Source organism: Phlebotomus papatasi, chromosome 2 (genome assembly GCF_024763615.1).
Source record: "Phlebotomus papatasi isolate M1 chromosome 2, Ppap_2.1, whole genome shotgun sequence".
Taxonomy (NCBI): Eukaryota; Metazoa; Arthropoda; class Insecta; order Diptera; family Psychodidae; genus Phlebotomus; species Phlebotomus papatasi.
Genome location: NC_077223.1, coordinates 72,622,916 through 72,630,476, shown reverse-complemented (window position 1 = coordinate 72,630,476; position 7,561 = coordinate 72,622,916). Strand labels below are relative to the sequence as shown.

General features: G+C 36.0%; 1 long non-coding RNA gene across 2 annotated transcripts in view; it reads left to right on the top strand.

The window, feature by feature from the left end:
• Positions 1–5,188: 5,188 nt before the first annotated feature.
• LOC129804295 (uncharacterized) overlaps positions 5,189–7,561 on the top strand; it is a 63,511-nt gene continuing 61,138 nt past the window's right edge. The window contains exons 1-2 of one of the 2 annotated variants that reach the window (XR_008751970.1): positions 5,189–6,420; positions 6,507–6,606. This is a non-coding gene — a long non-coding RNA (uncharacterized LOC129804295). Of the gene's footprint in view, positions 6,607–7,561 lie in introns of both variants that reach the window. The other variant, XR_008751969.1, reaches the window with a different exon arrangement.

Sequence of the window (7,561 nt, the reverse complement as noted above, 5' to 3'; positions counted from 1 at the left end):
TACTCGGAGGTTTTTTGAATTGTAACGGTATATTCTAGTACATTCAGAGAAAATCTGTAGATTTTCGGCAGAAATTCTTCCGAAAATCTGCAGATTCTCGGCAGAATTTCTGCATAAAAAATCTGCATAGTCTCTATTTTCTCAACAAAAATATTGTTGATTTATCAAGAAACTGCAGCAGTTACAAAGAAGATGGTATGCTCTGCTTAACAAGTATTACCGATTAAATATTTTAGATCAGTAAAAAGATTCAAGACAAAAATACTAATTTTTTAAAAATCGCCCATGAAATGATACAAAAACAAAAAAAGAAATTTAGGTCGACACTCTGCTTAAAGTTTTTACTTCACTATTCTCTACTTATAACACAGCGTCGCAGAATTCTTTATTTTATATAAGTGATATCACCAATAATAACTCTATTGAATTTTGCAAACTTCAGTGAAAAATATTCCATCTTTTCAGACACAGCTGTCTGGAAACTCTGGAATGTAGAAAAATCTACAGAAAATCGGCAAAATATCTACAGAAATTCGTCAGAGTATGCACCAGGATTCGTCAGAAAATCTGCAAATATTTCTGACGAATTTTGTCCCAAGCCCAAATAAAATTCGTAGGAATGTCTACCGATTCATCGGCAGATTTTCAACAGAAGTGTAGATATTTTCTGCAGAAATCTGAAAGATATCTGACGAAATTATTTGACGGGATATTTTGAAAAAACCAAAAAAATCATGATTCTGGGTGTTGTCAGGTAGAGAAAGGGTTAGAAGGAATAGGAAATACGCTTGGAATAATGATTTTTTTAATGGAGTTTACCAAGAGGAGTCCGTACCGTAGTGCAAAATTAGTAAAAGCGTTCGACTCTTTGGCGTTGTGTGACACCCGACTCTACTGTCACGTCACAATTATGTTGTGAGTTCGAGTCCGGCACGATGTAAATGATTGTAGCGTCTGAAAGGACAATTTTCTCATACACATCGTAAATCGAATAAAAAATTGTAAACTGAGTATTGCCTAACGCACAATAACTTTTGTTTTGTAAACATGTTTTCGAAACAGTCTGTGAGAGTGAACGAGATGACTATAGATTTAGATCTCACTCACTCTCATTGAAATGTCAAAAACATGTTTACTAAATAAAAGTTATTGTGCGCTGGACATAATGCCCTAACTCAAAATATTATTTGTTTTGTAAATAAGTTTTTGAAATTTCAAGAAAAGTGAAAGGAATCTTTCTAGTCTAGATCTAGTCATCTCGCTCACTTCTCATAGGCAGTTTCGAAAACATGCTTACCAAACAAACGTTATTGTGCGTTAGGCATAATGATGGCAGCAAATGCCCGGTATATCAAAATAAATAAATATTAAGGGTTGCCGAAGATAGGAAGTTGATATATTATACCGTTTAAGCTCCAGCAGAACGATAACAAGCTGTAAAAAAGCGGAATGAATATATTGCTTCCTCTTTGAGTTCGAAGCTTTTTCAAGTCACCAGATTTTTTTTTTAATGGTAAATTGAAGGTTTTCGAATTGCCTACATTGGGCTTCACTGCATTTGATTTCTCAGGTCATTAGACTGACAGTCTCTTGTTTAGGGCAAAAAGTATTCTTGATAATGATTGAAGATTTTCCGGTAATCGCCAGTGGGAATGGAGCCACCTTAAAATTGAAACACTTTTTTAATCTTCCCCAGAGCTTTCTACTCTATTAGAAGCGCAAATCAAAAATTAGAAAATTAGATCACAATGTAGAGAAAATATTTTTAAAAAAAAATCGTCCCAACTGATAGTTCCTGGATAGTGATGATTTATGTTATTGTAAATAAGACTAACTATCCTCAAGAAATCAAGAAACATAGTTTAGTCGACCACTGAAGTAGGTCCATATCCGGACCGAAAGCTCTGGGGAAGATTAAAAATGTGTTTTAATCTTGAGGTGATTCCATTCCCACAAACGATCACCGGAAAATGTTCTATCATATACTAATCACACCAGTCCAAACGTTCAATAGAACATTCTCGACAATCTCGCTTACGAGAAGACCAAGTACGGTTATTCTGATTTCAAAAATTAACCTATTAAAGTTAACTTCTATCTCGACAACTCCTACCTCTCTAGGGCAATGTAGGGATGGTTCGCACAGAGTGAACTTATATCTTTCAAGCTATTTTCGAAAAAAAAAACACACAAGAGACTGCTAATCGTTTGACCAATGCAACCAAAAAGCGGCGAGACGCGAAAATTACGTTTCTTCTCACCGTGAGACATCAGAAATTGCTTCGGTCTTTGTTACTTTTTACTCCATAGCATTTTACCCCAAGTAATCATTTTTAATAAAAGGATTTCTGGAGAAAAGAATCTTTGTAAAATTCTAAAATAGATAGTGGTTTCGTATTCAAAGAATCCAAATTATTTAGGAAATACTTACCAGTGCATTAATTTTGGAAAATAAGTAGGTCAAAATTGATACCTGTTGTAAGGAAAACATTTCAAAAATAGGGCTAAAAATTTCAATATTTTTTTTATTTTCTGAATACCTTGTTCGAATTCTAAGAAACTTACGACTTTGAAGAAGGTCTATGGAGGCCATCTATGGAAAAAATTTTAAGCCGCTGCGCTGTCTCTTTTATCTACAGTGAGAAAAAAAGAGGCTGCGATTAACTTTTTTTCGTCATAACTTTAACATTTTTTGGGTGTAAAAATATATCAACATTTTTTAATGTTAATTTTACAGCTTTTAAGGGTAAAATCAACATGAAAGAAGGGTAACTTTAACCCATAATACACCTAAAAAGGATAATACCCAATAAGCAAACCTTGGCCAAATCGACGAAATTAAATCGAAATCTCTGAGTCTGTCGAGCGTATTTCGACAATATTTTGTCAAATTTTCGAATTGGTCAGAAAATCCTCTTTGGGTATTTACACCGTTTTCGGATAAACACTACAGGGTAAAATAAACATTTCCGGAATGTTATTTTAATTTTTTCGTATTTCTCTCACTCACTCAGTGTAGGAAGATACTGAATTTTCAAATTTTCAATTTGTGACTTTTTACCCCAGTCTCCTTTACCCTTATGGTCACTGGACCGTCCGCAATTCCAGCAGAGTTAAAAAAAAAAGCTTACGAAAACTGAGGGTTCAAAGGGATGCAAAGTCACGAGTTAGGTACTACACCGAGAAAAGAAGGGTTCGATTAACTTTTTTTCTTCATAACTTTAACACTTTTTAGGTGTAAAAATATATCAACATTTTTAATGTTAATTTTACACCTTTATAAATGTAAAATTAACATGAAAAAGGGTAACTTCAACTCCTAATACACCTGAAAAGCGTCATATTTACACCGATTTCGGGTCAATATACTGCATAGTAAAATAAACTTTTCCGAAATGTTATTTTAACTTTTTCGGATTTCTCTTCAGAACAAATTATATTAATTCCAAAGTTTTATGTGTGCGATACTCATTTTCAACCTATTCTAATTAAGAGTTATGCAGGTTTTTTTGGAACTAAAGTCGGTCGAATTAAAAATATATTCTTATGAGGAATTTATATCTTTTTAGGATTTTTACAATCCCATCACTAAATTCGTAAATTCTTATTGAAAACTGAGTTCAGTTTTCACAGGCTTTGAACTAAATCGTATGCTAAATATGAGATTCCAACCCATCACTATAGAATCCTCAAATTTTTTATATAACCCGTGCTGTAGAATAGATGATTCAAAAAATATTTCATTTTATGTTTTGCAATTCAACTTGAAACGTTTGGTATTTGCTGAGGTAATTGAAGGACAAATACCCCTTGTGAATTTTTCTGTCGGTTTTTGTGTGAATCATGGAATATGTCTTGAGTGGGAAATCAATTGTGTGCTGCACAAACGAGATCCAATAGGAAAATCTACCACCAAATCACTCACCAGAGAGTGTTTCAGAGGGTGACAGAAACCCACTCTGGAGAAGAAGATGTGGGTGCCTCTGTAAGGGGTTGAATTGAAGATTGTATCGCAGTGAGGCAAAACCATTCGTCAAATTTTATATATGCCATGATAAAATATTCTAAAATTATACTACAAATATACGTGAGAGGGTGGATCGGGATAAAATCGAGTCAAACTCATAGGGATATTCCGACATAACAAAACTGATGGAATATTCACTTGCTCTTCCTCTTTGACGGGTAGCTTTGGAGATTGAGGGTGGAGAGGGGTAGAAAATCGAACTGGAGATGGAAGAAAATTACATTTTCTTCTCTTTTTTTTTAGTGGATTCATGTCTATCTCCTCTATTCTTGTGTATCCGGGATGTGCGCCTTGTTTGATTGCTTCAAACTGAAAGGCATATAGCTATTGAGGAGGGAATGGTGTATTGATGAGGTGGATGAAAAGGAAAATTCTCTTACCGTACTTCTCAATCGACGCAATTTTTCACATATGAGGAAATACTCGAGGGTTTTTTTGCTTTATACAAAAATAGGAATATAAATATTTCATATGAACGTAATTGGATGTCGTTTTACTGGGGAGCGAGGTTGGGTTCTTTTGACTGACCATTTAGTTGAGTATTTATAATTGGAACTATCGATAAGGACATCTGAAGTGCACTTCCATTAATTCTTTGATGCATTGGGGACCGGGGGTTTGGAAGATAAAAGCAAACTGATAATATTACGATGTAGACATAGTGGCGCCATCTACGTCAACGATAGGGGTATTGAAAACAAACTGTTACCGATGCGGTTGGGAACAGAATTAAGGTTTCATTTTAGTCGGGGCGCACTCAATGTGTTGTGAATATTTTGCCGGCGAAGTCTTATAACCGGTAGAGTTCCAAGTTCCTGTGTTATTTCAAGTGTAAGGTAGATGGCGCTGTTGGCAGAATTCAGTTGTAAGCGCATTTTTTCACCCGATAGACGATATTCGGTATATGTTGACAAGGGTATCGGGCGAAAAACATCGACGTGCAGCACCGAAGACTTGTCGGGAAGGTAAAAGATATGGATTTTGCGGGGTGGTGGGGCGGAGCCAGTGATCTCTCACCCTTCGGCTAAGGAGTTAGAGTGAGACAGAGCTATGCCGGTAAAAAAAACTCCTGTGAATTTTTCTTCTGGGTGAGCGAGTGAAAAAATGCGTCGGGGCGTCGCAACGCACACGTCTGCGGTGCAATTTTTGGGGTGTGACAGGGATGGAATGTCAATTTTGGCACATGTGCCAGAGTGAGATGGATGTGTGCGTCCCTCTTTATATATTTTTTTCTACAATATCCATCGTGCAGGCAATTTTTATTAAAATGCGCAGACGTAGCTAAAGGCGGAGTTGACGGTTGTGTTTTTCTTTGGTGCGGTCGACCGGAATTGGCATTCACGGGAACAGTATCTCGTCGACGTCGTTTTAGATGATTGTGGTGTTTTGAGCAAGTCTCATAACGGAGCGCGCTTTCTTCGAGGGTACTTCATCACAAACCAGCCAACACATACAGTCGCATTATCATTCGAAACGTCGAAAGGTGATGTTGAGGAAACTAAGGAACACAACATGAGAGAAAAAAAACAAGAACTTGGAAAAGAACGTCACTCTCTGTGAGGAACTTGTAGTGAGTGTTTGTTGCCTCGTCACATCATCCTCGGGTTTTGTGTACTTCGCTAGATCGGTTTTTGCGCCTTCCTCCGGTTAAGCCTCTCTCTTCTACTAAAAAGTCCGCATCATGATGGAAACGACACGATGATGAGGACAGCACCAGGGCATACCAGGCCGCGAGAGATGAAGAAAAACATTCACCATATTTTTAATGCCTCTTGTGGTGTGTGAACGCACAACGTGTGTTAAAATAACTATAAAAGAGTGAATCGAGTTTTGTGGTGAAACCTGTTTCAAAAAATATCTGTTGACGACTACAGCCATCATGTTTTCTTCTTACAACACATCCACTTTTCAAGGATCTCTATCGCAAAGTTTTTTTTTTTTTCAAGTAAACCATTCTCCCCTCCATTCTATTTTTCAATTTTGAAAAAAAAAAAGAAAAAAGAAAAAATTGAGTTAAGCATAGAACTAAATGCACTGACTTGTCGCTAATCAATCGCGCCAACACAGATTTGCAGACTCAAAACTACAAATCGACTAAGGCATTAGGCTCTCACTCTGCAAACAGTGAACAATTTATCGTGTGTCTCTATCGGTATCGGCCCGTTTTTTTTTCCTCAACTCTCTTGTTCACATTATTTCTCTATCTTGAGTCAGTCCGGCTTTTTTTTCTTACTCCGATCTCTCTCTTACTCTTCACTAACATGTTCGCCCAACAAAAGTGATCTCTAACTGGTCTTTAAACATTCACGATGGACAGAAGAAAAAAAAACCAAGCACCGAACAAAAAACCAGTAAAATACTGCTTTTGTCCGAAAAAAAAAACCGAACATAAAGTAAGAATGTTGAGATGAAAAAAGCGGCGAACAAGAGAGGCACAATAGATGAATTTAATGGATTTTTCCATAATTTACTCTCGTAGATCGTTTTCGAGTAAAAGTGAAGTGATTAATAGTGGTGCCTGAGACAACGCGGGCCAGTGATGATATTCGGACTGAAGATAGCTCAATGGGATGATGAAGGTAAATGATCTTTTCTCATTTCAATTACAATCCATTTTCAAATCATATTTTATTTCTCTCTCTATTTTTTTTTGAACTGTGAGAACCCAAGTTACAATTAACCCAAAAAAAAAAAACCCTAATTAACTAGTCGTGTGTCCTACACACCCTGCCCGCATTAACACGGTTGACCATCACTGGCGCCGTCCTGTAACATATCACTCTGTGTCGTGCTGGGTTGCGTGAAGAGATTCTGATATGGGAGAGTACAGAATAAAAATTTTCTGCCATGATTCTTCATTCATTTTTTTTTCATCCACCGAAAACATGCATCATAATTATGCTGAAGGAGAAAAAAATGCGTGTGTACACAACATGTAGATAAAATAACAAATGCCCCTAAGGCACAGCTCTTTTCTCGTACAAATTCACCAGTGAAATCGCATTAGATTTGGCATTTGAGGAGTGGCACAATTACATTATATTCCTCCATGCACATAGAGAATTTCTCTCTCTGTTGTCTGCAAAGTTCTGTGAATAACTTTAGTAATTCAATTATTGGACAAAACAAGTAAAATAATCATGACCTCGATTCTGTAAACTCTAGGGAGATTCTATGGTTTCTGATGATTTAAATGCACAAGTTATCATAATAACCTGCAATTGTTGTTTTTGATTAAAATTTTGAATAATTTATATTATGGAAGGTCTTTGTTTCATTCTGTAAACTAAATTAGAATGGAATCCAATTTTTCAAAATTGAGTGATAAGTTTGCAAAAAAATATAATTTTGAAAAGAAAAAATTATACTTCGCTCCAATTCAGAAGTGGTCTAGGGTAAAGTGATATAATTTGGAATTAGTGTTACAAGTTGGACAATTCGCCGGTACAAGTTGGACATGGCTTTTTTCTTGATAAATACAGTACAAAATTTGTTTTTTAAGCACAAGAAACCAAATTATAAAACTAAGGCTTT